This window comes from Alnus glutinosa, chromosome 4 (assembly GCF_958979055.1).
Source record: "Alnus glutinosa chromosome 4, dhAlnGlut1.1, whole genome shotgun sequence".
NCBI lineage: Eukaryota > Viridiplantae > Streptophyta > Magnoliopsida > Fagales > Betulaceae > Alnus > Alnus glutinosa.
Genome location: NC_084889.1, coordinates 15,925,133 through 15,945,698, shown reverse-complemented (window position 1 = coordinate 15,945,698; position 20,566 = coordinate 15,925,133).

Here is a 20,566-nt window from a genome sequence, read left to right as displayed (position 1 = left end):
TTGTAGATGATTAGGTGGACCAGTTGATGGACCAGAGATGCCTCCAATTTAGGCTAGGCATATGTTTGGATCACATCTGACTACATCCATGATACCCAGTCGTATAGTAGGGCCACTGAACGAATACAACACCGTTGAATCATATTAAAAATAATCAATTAATGTTGCACGATCAAAGGAATGTTGAACAATCGTGATCCCGTTAAACAACAAACGAGGGGCCTATGGCTTGGTTAAAGTGCAATTACTGGCGAGCCCGTGATGCAAGTAATCTATTATGATTATAAATCTTTAAATTAGGCTCATAAAATACTACTGTCGATAATCTATGGCTCAAATTATATTGGACAATTGACAAGTATATAGCCATGTACCCTAGATCAAGTTGTATTAGGCAATGGACCAATATTTGGTCATGTACGTATATATGATAGATGCTAGACTAAATTATATTGGGCAATTGACCATGCGTGCGGTCATGTACCCCCACATCGAATTACATTGGGTAATTGGCCAGCATGCAACCATGTACCCATGAAAAAATTGTATTGGGCAATTGACATATGTCTGGTCATATACCCTAGACAAGATTGTATATATTAGCCAATCGACTAATAAATGGTTATATACCCTAGATCACATTATAGTGGGTTATTGGCCAATATATGGTCATGTACCCCGAAGCACCCCTCACTATAAGAAGCCGACCATAACATGATGGGCGGCCATAACAATGGCCTTGAGCTCCGTATTAAGTGATTGGCTGCCCTATACAAAAAGAGACCATTGGTCCCTCAATTAGACAAGAAATCCGACAACTCAATATGGGCATCCAAAATTAACTATGCAATTACGACTGCCATGCTAAAACAGTGGTTATGTTCATAATCTTACACCAAAAAAGGTGACATGAGAGGCACACGATATCATAACCAGGCCCGAGACTAGGAAGGCCGATTAAAATCCTAGAGGCCCAACGGCGCCTCTTTCCATATGAAGCTACTATATATAATAATAATAATATAACTCAGTGGAAAATATATATCATGTACAACTTTCTTTTTCTTTTTTTCTTTTCTTTTTTTGACATCGCAAACTCATCTCAAAACCATGATGTACTAGAGCTTCTAAATAAACTTCACCTTATAAACATATTGAACATTGTGATTATTAACTTAATATATACATCCAAACTTTGTTTCTAAAAAGTGCCACCAACGACAACTCAAAAATATACTAAACTGATCAACTATAGTAAGTCAACTCTTCGAAAAGCTGAGGCTTCCTGTTAGTCTCATGAACAATAGTTCAGACATGCATACGGGTCTGCATCCTCTTCTTTCTCAGCCACATCTGTAAAATTATCACAATTTTACATTTGGATGTGTGAGTCCACAACTAAGCAAGTTTAAGCATACTGACCATTTTATAACTTGAGCCCTTTTCTATCTTTAAAAAATACCTCTAATTAGTGTTTTTCCAAACAGCTCTTTATGCAAGGTTTTCACAAAAGAGTTTAATAAATATTATGATTGTTTCACAAACCATGCACATAAAATAGAGAAGTTTATACAAATAATCAAAACATTCTTATTTTCATTTGCGTTTTCTTTACTACATAAATAACTCCACATCCCATAATATGGAATAGTGAGCAGTCCATATCATAATAATAAGAACAACAGTTTAAAACTTAACCGGTACATATGAGGTTACCAAATAGCTCTTTATGCAAGGTTTTCACAAAAGATTTTAATAAACATTATAGTTGTTTCTTTACTATATCTCATGTTTTATTTTACATAATACATACAGTACTAACATGTTTATCATTTTTCACATCCTCATGCTTTTCCTTTTCACATAGATAAGTGTGTACTATACTCCCACTTATTTGCTGGATTTTGCTAAGCGTATACCCATACTTAATTGTCATATTGTTATTATTTTATACATTCTATAGCTTCAAGGTGTTAAGTGTATAACAACATTTAACCGTCGAGTTCCTAGGCTCTTTATTTCCCCCTCCCTAACATCGAGGTGTTAAGCGTATAACTTTACTTAATTGTCGGATTCTCACATGCATGCTTTTCATAAAAACTTGTTTTACTTCCAAACCTTAACCTTTTCATAAATCATTTTTCTTGAAAACACATTTTTCATTTAACACCTATGTAAAACATTGTAAAATACATTGATACTTGTATTCAAATAAAAGGGCTACATAAAAACATATATACAATGCTTTTGTAAAATAATGCAGGGTCAGCAAGTTTATATTTACAACTTTGGCTTAATCTTCAGAAACAATCCATCGTAAACAGGCTCATTACTTTCTCTGCATTTATTCTGTATATAACGGTTAGATTTAAATCTTTATTTTAAAACCCTAAACCTTAGTTAAACCCTATTATCTTCAAATATCTAAAAAAATCCTCAGGAAAACCTTTAACTCTATGTTTTGACTAATCTCAATTGACCAAAGCATATCTTGAGACTCACTTAAATTTATCTGACAAGCTTGGTCGCTCGAGGCTTCTCCTGATGCTACTACCGAGAAGTCGGTTGGGGACCACGCCTCATGAAGCAGATGTCACTAGTTTGAATTCTTTCTCCCCCTTCTTATGTGGACATGTCAAAAAAAAAAAAAAAAAACTACGAAAAAATCCTAAAGTTTTTGTAACTAGCTCAGTCAATTAGGGTGAAAACAATATTTAGACCTAGAATGAAAATATAAAAAATATAACTAGCTTGGCTCTCCTTCTTATTAAGAACGTGTGCCCAAATCTCAGATAAAAGGCCCAATAGTAAATATATACATATATACACTTATGTATATTTACAATTAATTTACTATATTTTATTCACTTATATAGGTTAGTACTTATATGTTATACTTATACACTTATCTTGTCACATCCCCGTTTTAGGATATAAGGGGAAATACGAACTTGAGTGTTAAAAACATTTGAATAAAAGTGTACATTTACAACATATAGATTGTAACTTCTTATTATATTATTTATGCCTATCAATAATAAAATAGGCAACGAAACAATCTTCCACATAGAAAGCCCACTAAAAAATGCTAAGATTGGCAATGAAAAAATCTTCCACACCACTCGCTGGAAACCAACCTTTAACCCACCAGAATCGATCCTTCTAGCTTCGTCGGCGTCGTCAGCTCCGACCCACTCCAAAATTAGGCCGAGCCTCTTGATCTCTTACTCGATGAATCTCCCTCTCTCTCTCTCGAATCAGCTCTCTCACTCTCCTCTTTCTCTTCTTCTCTCTCTCTCTCTCAGTCTCTCACTGGTCTGTGGGCGCAAACAACCCCAAAAAGAGAAGAAAAAAAAAAAGAAAAAAAAGAAAAAAAGGAAATTGCCAACTTGTCTATGTCTGGGTGTGCATGTTTGAAACGTGTCTATGGAGCAAAAAAAACTCAGTGACACGTCTAGGACATGTATCATTTCTTCGACACGTTTAGGCTGTTTGGAAGAGAAATCTATTATTTCTAGAGGCTTCTTGCCACATTTTTTTTTTTTTTAATTTTTTTTATAATATCATATTAAAATTTTATACAAATAGCTTGATACCATAATCTCATAAAACTCCTAAAAAAAAAATCTTACTAATCTCTTCTCATCTCTTATAAAAATTTTAATTCCTTTTAATCTACTATAAATTTTTTTTCTTTGAGTTCTCTTTAATAAAAAAGAAAATGCTAAATTTTTGGGGGTGTTACATATCTATTATTAATATATTAACATATTAATTATAGTATGACATATACAAATTATATATATAAAATAATTAATATGTTATTAAATGCATGCAAAATTACTAAATTACCCTTAAAATATTTAAATATTAGTGGGAACTTCACTTAAGTATCTGAACTTCCATGAAATTCACAACTATCTCCCTAAATTTCAAAAACTCTCTATTTAATATATCGAACTTATAATTTTTTTTAATGTAACTCATCCGTTAAAATTTTCTGATAAATCCTAACAGAGGGGGTAATCAAATTTTTACAAAATTTTAAATTAAACGTAAATTTGAAATTTTAAGGTAGAAATATCATTTTACCCTTTTTACTGTCTGATTCAATCACAAATCCTATTAGAAAGGTGTCATTGCAAAAAATTAAAAATTAAAAATACTACGAAATAGTTGCAAATATCATGAAATTCAAGTGTCTTAATTAAGTGCTTTCCCCTTAAAAAAAAAAAAAAAAAAAATGAACGAGGGCAAAACAGACGTTTCACCAAAATTTTGGTGTTGGCGCCTATATAGATTAGAGAATTCACCCGCGGCTCGCCAAATTTCCCAACATCTCGTTTCTCTTCACTTCCCTCCCTCCATTTCTCTTAATTAATTTCTCCTCATTTCTCTCAGAAATGGACTTCTCTTCTCCTCCAAATTTCGTTATCGCACAAATCACTGACCTCCCTGCCGTCAGCCCGTCTCAAATCGCTAGGACTCTTGTCATGGGAGCACAAATCACTTCTCCACTGTTCTGCCTTCTGCTACCGTATATGTAGAAACAGATTTTTTACATGTGATTGTGCGGAAACCAATCGAAAATAAGACCTTCGCGTCGCCGATTGCTGTTCGGTTTGTGTCTTGCTAAGGAGGGATCCGCGTTGCTGCTACGCCGTTGCGTCCGGTCACAGCTTCGTCCGCTCACGGTAATTTCGTCATCCTAGCTTGGTTTTTGTCTCGGTTTTGGTTTTTCATTGATTTGGGGATTTTGAACTAGGGTTTAGTTTGAGGTTGATTTTTTTACGTGAAATTTAATATAAATTCTTGTGTGATTTGAATCTTTTGGGGGAATTGTTATTGTTTTCGGACACAGTTAGGGACTGTATCGGTTTGGAATTTTGGTTTACGTGGAATTGATTTACTAGTAGTCTTAATGTTATTTGATTTGATTTGGGTTTGTTTTGCTAATTGGGTTCGGTTTGTTCCTTGGCAATGGTTGCTGATTGGGTATGTTCTGCTTGGTATTTGTATCTCTTATTGATGGGTATGTGTTGGTTGCTTGATATGGATCACTGTTTGGTATAAACTTCATATGGGTTTCCATATATTTGCTGCGGATTGGATTTTGCTGTTAGCTGAGAAGTTTCATAGTAGGGTAGCTGTATTAATTCTAATGTATTCGATGGTTGTCAAACATCCAATCCTGTTTTAGTGTTTAAAATAGTAATTGTTAGTGTAATTCTGTTACCCGAGTGGTTTCATAGTATGATTCTGTATATGCATTAATAGTTAGTATGTTTGAAAACGAGGGAGAAAGATATATGAGTTGGTTGGTGATGCAGAACAAGGAAGATAGCTAAATTGGTTTACTTTCTTAGTATGTCAATGGTTACTGTTTGAAATGTTTTCCTTGACACTTTTTTTTTTTTTTTTTTATTTATAGATAGACACCCTTATTTCTGATTGGTTAAAGAAGCAGTAACATACAGTTTTCTAGATTGGAGGAATTGAAAAGACGACTAGAAGCCTTGGATATGCGAGGAAGAGTACGAAGAAACTGAGCCCCCTAGGATATGCGAGGAAGTTGGACCGTCTAAGTTTTGCGAAGAAACTGGTCCCTATTGGGTTTGCGTGGAAGTAGGGCCCTCTGCGACGGGTTCTGAGTAGGGAACTCACTCGTCTTTTGTTGAATCTTCATGACGATTCTAGTGATTCTGAAGAAGCCGACACTACCACTTATGATGTTCCGATGGATGGCGATGGGTGGCACGGTCACGTAAAAGTGCCAAATTCCTAATTCAGTACTTCTTTAGGTGCCGCCTAAGGATGAGATGGCGTCTTCTACTACCCGTCCGGGTACGGTGTATACGTGAAATCAATCATTGCTGGGATGCGTTTTCCCAGCAATGGAGGTATTACGGTACCTTCGATTGGCACCCACGCATCTCACTCCCAAAGGATGGAAGATTATGCTCAGTTGTGCCATTGTTTGGCAATATGCTTTGGGCAATGAGCATCGGATGTCTGCCCTTGAATTTTTGTACTGCTACTATCCCACCCCGGAAGGGAATGGGGTCTGGGCCTTGGGGAGTCGGAAAGACGGGGCTGCTCTTGGCTCCCAGATAGTAGCAAGTAAGTGGAATGATCAATTTGTGCTAGTAGACGGTCTTAATTGGGTGTTCAATGCACAAGAAGAGGGGAACAATTGTAACGCCCAGGCTCAAAAGAGCCTAGCCTGTTAGCCCTAAAGCTTCAGAGTTGCAAGATTACATATTAGGACGCTATATTACTTGTAAACTACTATCATTCATACCATGAGAAAATAATATTTTTGCAGAAGCATAAGTTCTTAAACATAAAGAGTGCATAACAACACGACTTAACAAGTTAAGTGATTCATTTTTTTTTTTTTTGTCTGTGCGTGATGCACTTACTAACATAACACATAGTTTGACAGAATAGAAATGCAATAAAGTAACATAGTGGATGATATGATGCCCCCCAAAAGCCTAAGCATTCCGACCACCTAGCCATTTGCCTCAAAACCTGAAAATGGGGAGAAAGTAAGGGGTGAGTGAAAAGCTCAATAATTAATATTTTCAACTGAGTTAAAACGGTTGAAGTTGGGACCTTTTGAAATAAAGTAACATTACAGTTTGAAGGTGAGACTTAAGCATATAACATAAAGCAATTACTTGAGTTAAACTCTATTTTTCTGTCTTCAAAATAATTTTCTTTTCACTTGTCATTTATGGTCTTGCATACTATTACGCCCTGCATGCGTGGGGCTATGCGATCCAACCTTCGAGGATCAAGCATCACCCGTGGCCTTGTGGTGTCCTGGTCAGCTGATTAACTTCTGGGTATACTCAGCATGACATTATTGATGACCACACCTTTTCGAAACAGTATTTCAGTGTAGTGCACTCCATCTAGCTCGGTACCGTGCTTCTTTTCTTAAGGCCAAGTGTCTTAAAACCTTCATTTACATAATTTCGTTTCACTTTACATATGCTCATTCTTTACTTCCTTAAACTTTTAATAATAATTTAACTTAACATGTGAAAATGGTACTTCTTCCTGTAAAACTTTTCTTATTAGGAAAGTTTCTTAAAATGAAAACTTTCCTTAATTAGAAACTTTTCATAAATGAAAAATTTTATTCATTTGGAAAAATCACTAAAATAGAAGCTTCTCTCATTTGAAATCATCATTTTGATACGGAGCATTTATACCCACTTTTGAGTGACAACTTAATTATAAATCATTATAATGTAATGAGCTTTTTAAATCATATGATGACAAAATATATATATATATATATATAAAAAGCACTAACAAATTAAGATAAATGCCATAACAAGTACGTGTCATTAAAATATTTAAGGCAATAATAAAACATTACTTTCCAGGGTAATTTAACTTTCAAAATAATCCATCTTAACATGTATAATAATAATAATAAAAAAAAAAAAGAGTTGAGAATCCTTGGAATTGAAATACATTTGGAAGTGGAAGTGGAAATGAATACTACTTACTTCGCTACTGCGGTAAGGTATGCGAGGATCTATTAAAACCTGAACAATAAAGTTCATCTGGGTTAACCGAGAGCTAGCTACTCAAATACCCTAATTAAGAGTGTGTCATCTCTTACACAACCTTCCCAACCCTTTCCCCCTATTAAAAGATTTTTTTTTAAAAAAATAATAAATAAATAATTAACCTTCTTTTTTAATATTTTTTTAAGAGTCTCAAAATTGTTTTTATGGGGGCTTGGGTCAAGAATGACCCATTTGGACATCCTCCTAACTAGGTTAAGCACTAAGGCTTAAAACTCATTAAACTAGTGCTCTTCACTTAGCCTACTTGGCAGTCTTGGCCCATTGCCCTAAAACACATATAAAACTATTCACTTAATAAATTTTGGATCAACGCCTACTCAAACATGCAATGGGAATAAATTTTTCAAATTTAATTCAAAACCTTTTTTATTTTTTATTTTTTATGTCATATATGAGAAATATCATATTTTCTTAAAATAGTTTTAACGTCACTTTTAAGTGTTAATGTTTAAAAATAATTTATCACTCAAAAGAACCATACTATAAACTTTTTGGTTATAAAAGATCATGACCCAATCTAAAATCCAATCTTATTACTGATTTTTAAAACCATTTTTCACATCATTTTACAACTATGAACCTTTTGTATGAATCCTATGTCATTTCCATGAGGAATATTACTAAAGGGTCATTATGAAGTCTTCTTTATAGCAAGGTGGTGTTCATGAGTTCATACATTTGGTCATTTACAAAATCTTGGTCATCTAAGATAAGGTAGATGCAATTTAAGAAAATAAAACATAAGGTACATAGGTTTGGGTACAACACATGCTTTTATGAGGTCTTTTTAACATGTGTTTTTATGATATAAAAGAAATTTGACAATATATGGGTTAAGTTACCTAATAAAATAGTATAGTCTTATTTTCATGGTTTAAACAAATATTTATATAACATAGGCAAAATATATCATCTAGGTTGAAGAATGATAATACATGGTTTTAAATATCAAAATAAAATATAAATACAAGTTAAAGTATAACATAAATGGTAGCTTGAAAGAGGAGATGATGAGTTACTTACAAGGTTAAGGCAAAATCACACTAGATTTCAAAGGTTTTTCGAATGAAGGAGTGGGATGAGCTCTTGGAGAAGTTGAGAGGTGAAAAAAAAATGAAAGAGTGAATGGAGTGAAATGGGAGGGGGATGGACGTGTAGATGGAGAAATAGGGGTAAGAAACAATCTTCTTTATTTTGGAAAAGCAAAAAAGGAGTCTTGTTCTTCCAAATGAAGAAAAATTGTTCCTGTTGACTAGTCCATTTCATGTAAAGGTCACTTTTCCTTTTTTACTTAGGCGGTCTTATGCATGGAGCAATTTGTCGTTTCAAGACCACTTAATTAATAAGGATCACCTATAATTTAACATAATTTGAAGATAGTTAATGCAAATAATTAAAAGAAGTCATGTTACATTAAAATCACAAGGTTTTATTTCATATTGTTCTCTACGGCATATGTTATAAATTAATCATTAATTTATGAAATCAAGTATTTTTCATGATCTCCTTTAGAGGACTTGATCCAATCTTTATTAAGCTTACTAGGCCTAATGACACAGTTTCTAAGTTTAGTCTCAAGACCTTGGTCAAATTCCCAAGTACAAACATGAAAGTGTTACAACAATCCCGACAAGTTGAAGCCTAATTTGGTTAGGAGGGGATGGGGGGCCGTCTTCCTAATGCCCGTGCGGATCCCCCCCGTATTATCAAATGAACAACAGCAGAGGGTTGATGGTGTAATTTCTTGGGCTGGCAATCATTCGTTTAAAACGAACTGTCAGCAAGTGCTTGTGCGTGAGGGACTATTTTAAGCCATTGGAGAATGGAACAACAAAGTGTCGTAAAACAAACTGTATAGAAGCCGCGACGATGAGGATGGCAAGAAGAAAATGGAAAAGGAATTCAGGAATTCGCGAGGTATACTTAAATGGCTGTGTGACTCACCTACGAGTGAAACGAGTTTGTCCAGTGACGAATCTATAAAAAGCTGCTATTGAATCACCCTATTGGATAAAATGCCAACCGTCAAGTCTTTTTAGTTGCCAAGCAGGCACGCACATCTTAAATGCACCACTTCGACTCCTCAATGAGCAAGACGCCAAAAAGTTCGATTATTGTATTCAATCCAATCTAGGAATGGGGGACAACTTGTGTACCATACCATATAGTAAACCTCTTATGAAGTAGGCCTTCCATAGTTATTGGACCGGCCCACCTTTGGTATGACCTTAAGCCAGGCCTAGTGGCAACAAGAATCATTAGCCGGCTAGACGTCAGCTGTATCAAGCAGGTCAATTAAGCTTGATGATATTAAGGCTGGCTAAACCTAAATTGGCTAGGATGGCCAGACCAAACCTATCAAGAATTAATGAACAGTTGCAAGGGGCACCAAAGAGAGATGCCTCTACAATATTTTAGCCCCTGTCACCTGGATTAATAATTACTGGCATTCCGTTACAACTAGAGAATGACAGAAGCATGAGCTAAGGGGGTGGAGGCCAGAGAATCAAATTCTGTTAAGCCCCAAACCTCCCCTAAAACATTAATTATGCGTGGAAAACACTATAAAAAGAAAAGGGGCTAAATCGTTGAGAGGTACACTCATTTTTTATTCTAGCTAGCCACTCTTGCTTTCTCATCTTACTTTCCCTTTCAAAGCCCATCACTAACTTAGATCCCCCATTGGACCATTGGCGGGTCACTTTGACTCCTTTTTGTTCTTCATCTTGCTGGCATTGTCAATCTGGAGCTCAGCGTGCGACCAACTGACATCTTCACTCAGCAACCCTCTTTTTTCTTGCAAAGTTGTATCATCCACAAGCTAGCTCCTATTTCTAGTACCTGCTCGTCTTCTTCTTTTTATTGGAATTTGGAGCGGTCATCAAATTTGCCTTGTGTTTTTGAGAAATGAATCCGTAAATTCATCTGGATGCATGCATATATAGCAATAGAACTCTTTAGATGGTAAAGTCTTTTCTATAATGGACCACATGATTTTTTTTTTTTTGATAAGTAAAGTATTTTTCAGAAAAAGCGCAAACGGGTGCATCTCAAAGTACACAGAATGTATACATAATATCCTTAATTCAAAGGGAAAGAAGAACACATGTCTAAAAAATCAGGATAAGAACACTTAGACATAGACTGTATCGTCACCCTCCGCATACACAAGGTTTGTATTACCAACTTCTTTAAGTTAATCGAACCAGTCACAATCTTCAAAACTTCGTGCATTTCGTTCCTTCCATAGACACCACATCAAACACAATAGAGCTATTCTCCAAATCGGCACCAACAACTGGTTGCCCCTTTGCCCCCTGGCCCCCAACTCCCCAACATCTATTTCACCGATCGTTACATTACCCACACAACGCCAAACAGCTGCAATATCGTACTCTACAATTCTATAGCAACCATACAATGCAAGAACAAATGATCAATAGACTCTCCACAAGTCTTACACATATAGCGCCACTCAATCACAATACTATTCCTCTTGCGTAAATTATCAAAGGTTAGAATTTTTCCTAAAGTCGCCATCCACACAAAGAAAGTCACTCTCGGAGAAATATTAACTTTCCAAATACTCTTCCAAGGAAAAGAAGACTATATAGAGTAGATAATACCTTATAGTAAGTTGTCACTTCAAATGATTTCCTTCGCGATGAAATCCAACAAATTTTCTCCTCTCCTCTTTCCCTTTCTTCTCTCAAATCAAATCAAATAAAATATTAGTTTCTGTTCAACTTGTAACTTTCTTATCATTGTTTATGTAATTTCTCATTTGTGTTTATCTTCTTTGTGTTTGCAGGTTTAGCTTCTCTACTATGTTTTTTAGCATATAGTAAGTCTTTCTTCCATTTTGAAATTCTTGGACCTTAATGGTAGCTTATTCAATAGAGAAATGTTTGTTTTCATTCTCCTATCCATCTTTTGTTCATCTTTATATAAGAGATATATAAATCCACCATTGGGTCTTTAGAACTTACATGTACGTAGGTCCTACAGATTTAATAATTAATTTTTTTTAAAAAAATATGGACAACATATGTATAGGAGAATGACACGAAACATATCTCTATTCAATAATGCCAATTGTGGATTTGTTGGAATTTTTCAGGAGAAAATACAGTGAGCATTCAGACATTCCAAGTAGGATCTTTTGCCGGAATTTTTATTGTTATCATTATCAACTCAAGCTATACAGGAAGCCTGACATCAATCCTCACAGTGCAATGCACCATAGGATTCCAAGTAGGATCTTTTGCTGAAAACTATTTGATTGAGGAGCTCAACATCCCAAAATCTAGACTTGCTCTAGGCTCACCGGAAGAATATGGTGCTCCCCTCAAGAACAGTACTGTTGTTGCTGTGGTTGATGAACGGCCATATATAGATCTCTTCTAGTCAGACCGCTACATGTCTCCATTAGAGGCCAAGAGTTCACCAAAAGCGGTTGGGGATTTGTCAGTATATCAACATGGAGTTAAATATATATATATATATATATATATATTTTAATTTCTACACTTGTGTTAATATAATTAGTTTGTGATCTTTCAGAAGTACTTGGCTTTTAATAGAAACTTGAGGAAAATTTTAGATGTATTATTGGACTTGTTACTGGTGTTCTTGATGAACTAAAAGGTTTGCTTCAGTTATAGTAAGCGTGTAAGGCTATCTCCAGCAGTTAAAGTTAAAGTAGCTACTCAAAAACTACAAATATTTACTTTAGCTACTCTAACAGTTAAAAACACTCCAACAATACTCTTTATTCTACTCTTCATTTCATTAAAATATTGTTTTTTAATCATTTTCTTTTATTAAATGATAGAGAGGGAGAAGAAGAGAGAGAGAAAATATTAATAAAAAATTTATAAACAGGTGAACAGTGAATAGCCAGTGTTGACTATTCACTATTCAATGTTGAAGATAAAAAGTTATAGTGGCTAATCTGTTGGAGGGGAAAAAATGTTCAAAATAGTCATATTTGACTATTTTGGTTAAAATAACTACTCTGTTGGAGATAGCCTAAGTCTAGGCTATTTACACTATATGAAGTTGCCTTGTGCTTCTTGCTTAAGAGAGTCGTCTATTTGGATTGATAAAGTTTTTTCTTTTTCTTTTTCTTTTTTTTTAGAAAAAAAAAAGAGATTGAGTTATTGATTAGAAAGGAAAGAAAAAAAAAAATTATTATTTTAAAAATTTAGTGGCGTTTTTTACAGAAAAAATGCTGCTAAATAATAGAAAATATTTTTAGAAAAATATATATATTTTAGTTATATAAACAAATTATAAAAATGAGCAACACCCCTTAAAAACGTCGCTAAATAATAATTTGTTATAAGTAAAATAATTTTAATTTTAAAAAAAGAAATGCAAAGGGAGCAGCATTTTTCACAAACATGGGGAAAAAAAAAAAGCCGGTAAATTCTCAGTTTTGTTTTCTTGGCTCACAAATGCTGCTAATGACCTTGCCGGCACTTTTAAAACGCCAGTAAAAACTGCCGTTATTTATTGAATTTTTCTGATGGTCACCGATACTAGAAAACGCCGTTAAAAAATTCCTCAAAGTTTTTGCCTGCATTTTTGGGAGCTTTAAACCGTACAAAAAAACTGTATCATGAAGGTTCTTTTGCTGTAGCCTTTGAATAATGATCCCACGATTTTCCCCACGAAACACAAAAAATATGACATTACCATTCAAACAATCTATTCCAGTCATTTTTGCTTTTTTTTATTTTTTTTTTATTTTTTATTATTTAATTTTATAAAAGTTGTCACAGAAAGATGAATGGAATATGTATGGAATTGGATGGGTGGAGGGATAAGATAAAATTGAAGCCACAAAGAGTGACTTGAAAATAGCTTAAAATATAGGGGCGAGAGGAGTAAATTGTTTCCATATTAATTATGGTGAATATGAGAGACAATGGAATAAATGTAACAAGGGATTTAATATTGTCTTCCTTCTTGTGCTAATGTGCCTAATCATGCATTGTTACTTAGTGGGATATAAATATAAATATAATTATTACTTGAACTAGAAATATATATATTCCACGAATTTCATACCTCAGCCATACGCATGATCCCACATGTCCGTCACACGTCGGATCCATCTATAATTTTTTTTTTTTTTTTTACAAAAAAAGAAGAAGATATCTTTGGCGTATACTAGACAAAACGACAATCTTGAACAACATCGTCGTTATTTTGTCTTTAGTGGTCTTAGTATTTTCTAGTTGAGTGGAGCACCATATTCAATTCCTTCCAACTTTGACTCCATCGATCACCAGCACCACCAATACTTAATTTCCATATGCATTAATTAACATATATTTGTTACAAGATTCCACTTCAATGGCGATCGAGGAGCAGCTAGAACTCAAATATCCTTTCATATATATATGTATGTATGTATGTATGTATGTATGTATGTATGACCTCAAATTTGCAAGTTATAAGAAATTAATTTTGTGATTTAAATCTTTTGTCCATTATTAATTCACATGCATTCTAGAAACCTAGCTAATTTACATACTTCAGTTTATCTCATTAATTATAACCATCCAAATATCAAATTCAAGACTTATAAAAAAAATAAAAAAAATAAAAATCAAATTCAAGTTACTTTTTAGGGTACATGCAGATTATATGTATTGCGTGTATATATAATCTGTACCCTAAAAACAAAATCATATTGGAAGTTTAAAGAAATTGTTAACACACGATAAGTTAATGTGACAGAATTTCATTTCTCGTCGCTAAAAATAACTTTTGAATACAAAATAGTGTGGTTACTAAAGCTGCATTTTCTTTTAGTGTTTGCCTTTCGGAAGCAAGAAGGTGGACTTAGGGTGAAAAACTTGGCAACGTGGAAAAACAGTCGATCTAGTCTAATTAAGATTGCTCCAACCACATTTGAAGTAGGAATTTCTAAGAGTTGAGACACCTTGGTGATTGTTCTTGAACATGAGAAATTAAAGTTGTTGAACTTGAGAAGTCTTGCCCACACCACTTTGTCCCTCTATATCTTTTGTCTTTTGTTTTAAGTTAGCTGCCCATGGCATTTCTCATATATTCCACTTGTTGTGTTCTTTTCTTACCTATTCTTGTCTACGATTTTGCTCTCCCTTCGTTATAAATGCATGTATCCCTTGGGCTGAAAGTCATTGGGAGGGAACAGATGCTAGAAGCTTCGAAGGTAGTTCTCTTCTATATATTACATTGTTGTCAAGCTGATGTTTTGTGGCTGCAAGTGTAGCCTATGTTTTCTCTGACATCCTCTTTTCAATCAAAATCAAGGATGGACTTGTTGTATAGATCGATCAGTTGGTTGGGCCTTCCCTTTGTGTTGCTGGTGTAGCATGCATATATATGGCATGCATGGCCAATTGTTTCTTGTTGGTTACTTTGTTGTTCGAGGGGTTCTGGAAGCTTGATTGCATGTGATGCATGTAATCTTTGTATGCTGGTTCACTCAAGTTGCAGATGGAAAATTTAATCATAAAAGAAATTCAGAAACATGTATCGTCCTGCACCTTTAACATCAACAATCCAACCTTTAACAAAGAACAAACCTGAAGGGTTAAAAAGGGGAGAAATTTTCAAATAGGATTACAAATTAATTTGGAAAGCAAATCCCACAACTTCGTGTCAAGTCTTAACAAAGCTCACCGCTTATAATTGTTAATACTTTGGTTGCAAAAGTCTAATTAAGTCTCTTTTTTAGGGTGTTCAATACATTTAATAATATTTACTTATTACAGCATGATTTTCAAAACAAACAGGTTTGAAGTAATTAATTAATTAGGTTGTTACATGCAGATGTTTTAGTCCTAATTAAACCTCATATATATATATATATATATATATATATATATATATATCATCTTCTATTAATTTTAGGTTTAATTTATATTGCATTCCAACTCACATATATATAAGCTTGTCAGTTGTCAGTGTTATATGTTTAATTATTGGAGCTAGCACTACACATCTGTCGAACTTATCTTCATCTCCTAATTAACCAATGTCCAGGGGGTTGTTGGCCACCAAACGTTTTTTTTATTTCTATTTTTGTTCATCATGAAAAGGGCACTCATGTTTTTAAATGGAAAAATTTGTTTGTATTGAATTTAGGACATCTTTTGTCGCTTCTTGAATTTTTATCGCATGCGTTGAAATTTTTAATTTAGATATCATTAATTTTTCTATTCCACGAAAACCCACATCCTAGTAATTTCTTTGGCTCGACGAGGGAAAGGACAAGAGATATATTGTTATTTGCATAATAATTGTACAATAATATATATTGATGTGTTTAAAATTTTTATTTTTATTTTCTTAAAAAAAATGCTAGATATATCAACATTGTTGTACAATTGTTGTGTAAGAGTTGTGAAAATAACATATTTCAACGGACAACGGTAAAATCAAATCATTTTTTTTAAAAAAAAAAAAAAAAAATTATTTAGTCCACTGAACTAAAAGCCATTTTCGATTAGCATATGAATTGACAACTTACATGATATGGCACTCTAAACTGTCAATTTGATATAATGTAGACACTTTGTTAGCAGATTCAGTCCCACGCCCATGACCACTTGGGCCAAATTTTTTTTCATTGTGCCCTTGTTGGGATAAAAAAAAGACAAAGAAAAAAAAAGGGAAAAAGCTAGAGGGTGGCTGCCACCGAGATGGGGTAGCTTGCAAGTCACTCTCAAAGGTGGCGCCGGCCTCCTCTGGGGTCGCTCGCCGCCACTCCAAGAGAATGGGGGTGGCCGCACTCCACCCCCGGCCCCATCTAGGTTGGCTCAGCTGATGGGGGTGGCTTGTACGCCAGCCCAACATCTGGGGTGGCTTGTGAACGACTCCAAATGGAGTTGGGGGTGGCACGCGGCCATACCCATGCGCCTAGGGTGGATCACGGGCCACCACTTCCCCCAAAGGGGGTAGCAGCCACCCCTTGCTTTTTTCTTTTTTTTTAAAAATAAATTTAAAATCTTTATTTTTATGTTTTATATATTATATTTTTAAGATTTTTTATTTTATTTTATTTTATTTTATTTTATTATTAAGAGTGACGCATGTCATCATTCTCTGTCAAGGGTTTTGACGGAATTTGACTAGATGGACTAAATTGTTATTTTGGTCTATCCCTAAGATTTCTAAATTAATTTTTATTCCACTACGAACAATTTGTAATTTCGGCCAAGTCCAAAGAATGATTTTGCATTTATCCTTAGATTTTTTTATTTATTTATTTTTTTTAAAAAAAAATATAGATTTTTTTCTTTCTTTTTCTACTAATTAATAAATGCAAATTGTAATTTTGATTTTTCAATAGTCAAAATAAGAGTATTTTCCTACCATTTTATTCAAATTTATTTCCCATCCAAGCTAACGGTTAAGACCAACGGAGGGGGCTAAATTATAACAGGTTGGCAGTTTAGAGAGCCATATCATGTGAGTTATCAATTCATGGTGCTACATCACGAATGGCTATTAGTTCAGGGGGGCTAACTAATATTTAACCTTTTTTTTTTTTTTTTTGCTTTTCTTTTCATCCATGTAAAAAGGGATCAAATTAAGTTGAAAACAAAACATACAAAAATCATAGCTTCATCTTTCGCTTTTGACCAAAGGAACCTTATGTGCTTTTAATTTTATTAAATAAATTTCTGTGATTGAAAAATTTATCAAATAAATCTTTTAGTCTATGTTTCTAACCGATCGCGAATGCTTATGAAATATCAATTATACCCTCAAAAAAGGTAAACAAAAACAAAAACAATGGGTTAATTACACTTAACCCCCTCAATTATTACTCATTTACATGTCTCCATGAAACCAACTGTCACACTTAACCCCTTTCAACTACCTATCGTTGACAAAACCCCTTCCGTTAGTCAAGGTCGTTAAGTGTGACAAAAAAAACCACATATGACATGTATGTGCTCATTTTTCTATGAAATCACAAAAATGCCCTTAAGTAAAAAAATTAAAGTTCAAGAAAAAAAAAAAAAAAAAAAAAAAAAAAGGGAACAAAAAGGTGGTGGTCGTCGAACCACCTCTAGGGGTGCCATGGCTACCCCATAGGAGGTGGATCATTAACCCTCAATCACATCGGGGTAGATCAACTACCATCGAAACACATGAGCAGTGGTCGAGAATTGGAGGCTTTTTATTTTTTTATTTTTACTTTGCATTTTCTTTTTCTTGTTCAATTTTTTTTTTTTTTTTTTTGAAAAAAAACTTTGAGGGAATTAAGTAAATTTAGTTTCTAAACTTAAGGTATTTTCGTCATTTTACATCTAAAAAATGTACATGTATGGCACGTGATCTAGAATCCATTCGTTTAATGATATGGCCTAATAGAAGGGCCATTTTTCTTTTTACCAACAAATAGTAGTTTAAGGAGATTGAGTTTGACAGGTGGTAGTTTGTGGGGGCAATGTGTGAATGAGTGATAGTTGAGAGGGGTTAAGTGTGTTAGTTTAAAGAAATTAGCTTTATCCGGTGTGTCAAAACTAGTCATGTTATTCTTTTCATATAACAAGGGTTTAGTGTGAAAAATGTTGATTTTTGAGACTTTTGAGTGTTTTCGTCATGAAGCCGTCACGAGGAATCATGCATGGACGTGTGTTGAAGTCTCAGTAAGCTTTCCTCATGAAGAAGTTAGGAATATGTCATGACGACCCAAATCTAAAAGATTGCTGAACTCTCGGTTTGCTTTCGTTAGGAAGCCATCATGAACTCGTTTTGATGAATTAGGTCAATGAAGGCCTTGGAACTATCAGTGTAGTTTCAAGAAGCCGTCATGAACTCGTCATGAGGAAGTACGTCAAGGAAGGCCTTGAAACTCTCGGTTTAGTTTTGTTAGGAAGCCTTCATGACAAAGTAGGTTACGGAAGGCCTTACAACTCTTTGTGAGGTTTCGTCATGATGAAATAAGTCAGGAAAGACCTTGAAAATCTCGGGAAGGTTTTTTCATCACTTCGTCAGAAGGCCGTCATAACTGAAGTCCCTGGACCTGACAAGGGTCATAAAGTTAGCGATTAAACCCTATCATTTCGTCATGACAATGCACAACTGCCGTCATGGCAATGACTTAAAGAACATTCCGTCATGAAGCCGTCATTACGACATCCCGTAATCTGCACTAAGACTGAAGGGTTTCCAGTGACTTTTGGGATTCCATATAAATAGAACATCATGCCATTTTGTTTAGTAAGCAAGGTGACTAAGTCTAACCTAGATTGAGCTCTAAAGGTGTTCTTGCTTCGTTTCCATGAGATGATGTACTAAGCTGAGAGCTTCCCTTCTGTAATGTAACAATCTGGAGAATTTTAGTCTTGTAAAACTCATTTTGTAACGCTTTTGTCTACAAAATTTAGCCAATAATTAAAAATCAACTCCCCCTTTAGCCATTCTGGGATCAAAACGATTACAACCCAGAAATAAAAAATACTCCCCATTTTTGTCACAAAATGACAAAGGGTAAACAGAGTAATTAAACCAAAGAAATATAAGTCACAAATATCCCAAAAAAAAGAAAAAAACAGTCCAGAAAAAGCTAAAGATAGCTTATCAACTATTACAATTTAATAAAAACAAGTGTCATTGCACTTGATCTCACTGGTCTTTTGGAACTACATGATGGAGAGTGTTTCGTACATTTATCTTGATCTGAGCCACGTCTGCCTCCATGAGCTTAAAGCACTGATCCATGGTCACAAAACGATCATCTATTGAGATAAGCATGTTATCCATGGATTGAAACCGATCAGTCATCCGGGTATCTATAGATTGCAGTCGATCAGTTATTTGAGTTAGCATACTCTAAACAGCATCACCTGAAGGCTCAACATAGGAAGAAGAAGTAAATGAAGGAGAGGAAGAAGCTGGATCATCCTATTCCTGGAATAGGTAAAGCTAAGCATTGGACTTCATTACGGTCTGCTTCCCAAAAAGTCCTTCAGGCATATCCACTGGCTCATTAGCAGGGATGTTTGTCAGCTTCTTGTTGAGGATATTCATGATGAGTCCTCCATAAGGTACTACAATCTGATTCCCCTCCTACATTTCTATCATGGTCATGATCATGTGCTTGCACATGCAGAATGGAATCCGATTGATGATGGTGAAGATCATACACGCCCTGTTCAGTGAAACGTCACTGTGGTGGGAAATTGGCCAGATATTTTGCATGACAATCATCACTAACAGACGCTGAGGAGACTGAAGAAAGCCGATGGGAATACTATTCTTGCTTTCTTCCCAAATATTTCCTCCTCTGAGATCAAAACAGCTCATAAGCTCCTCCCTTGAAGGCGGAGTCATTGAGTCAGGAAAAGGAGTACCGATGGCATGAGAGAGCGAAATGCCGGTGACTTCCCTAATTAATTCGGTATTGATGTGCAGTGTAGTGCCCTACACTTTTGTTTCAAGACGAGGGGACTACTGATGCATGTTAACAATCTTCAAGTTTCCTATAGAACTCATACATGAGCCTCGGGTAGATGTTCACTGCATCAAAAAGGCTCAGCCACCCATTCTGATGAAAAGTTTGGTAAATGAAATCAAACGGTGCAACCCGGACATCAGGCTTCAAGACACCATGCTCAATTACTTTGGTCCTAGAATTGATGCGTTCAATTGCAGTAGCCGCTTCCTCCCTAGTCCTCTTGCGGATGCGACCTTGAGAGTCGGTGTGGAGGGTAGAAATATCTGAAAACATACAAAAAAAAAAAAAAAAAGTATACCCAAACACATGCAAGACCATGATAAAAACACAAGTTAATCTCCAAATGGGATAATTAAGCAATGAGAGCCAAAAAGAATGCCAAACTATGAAGAAATTTACATTCTGGCATTTTCTCGAACACTTGGTGTGCACATGCTATTTTGAGAAAAACAATATCATGAGATAATCTAATAATGCCCAAAGA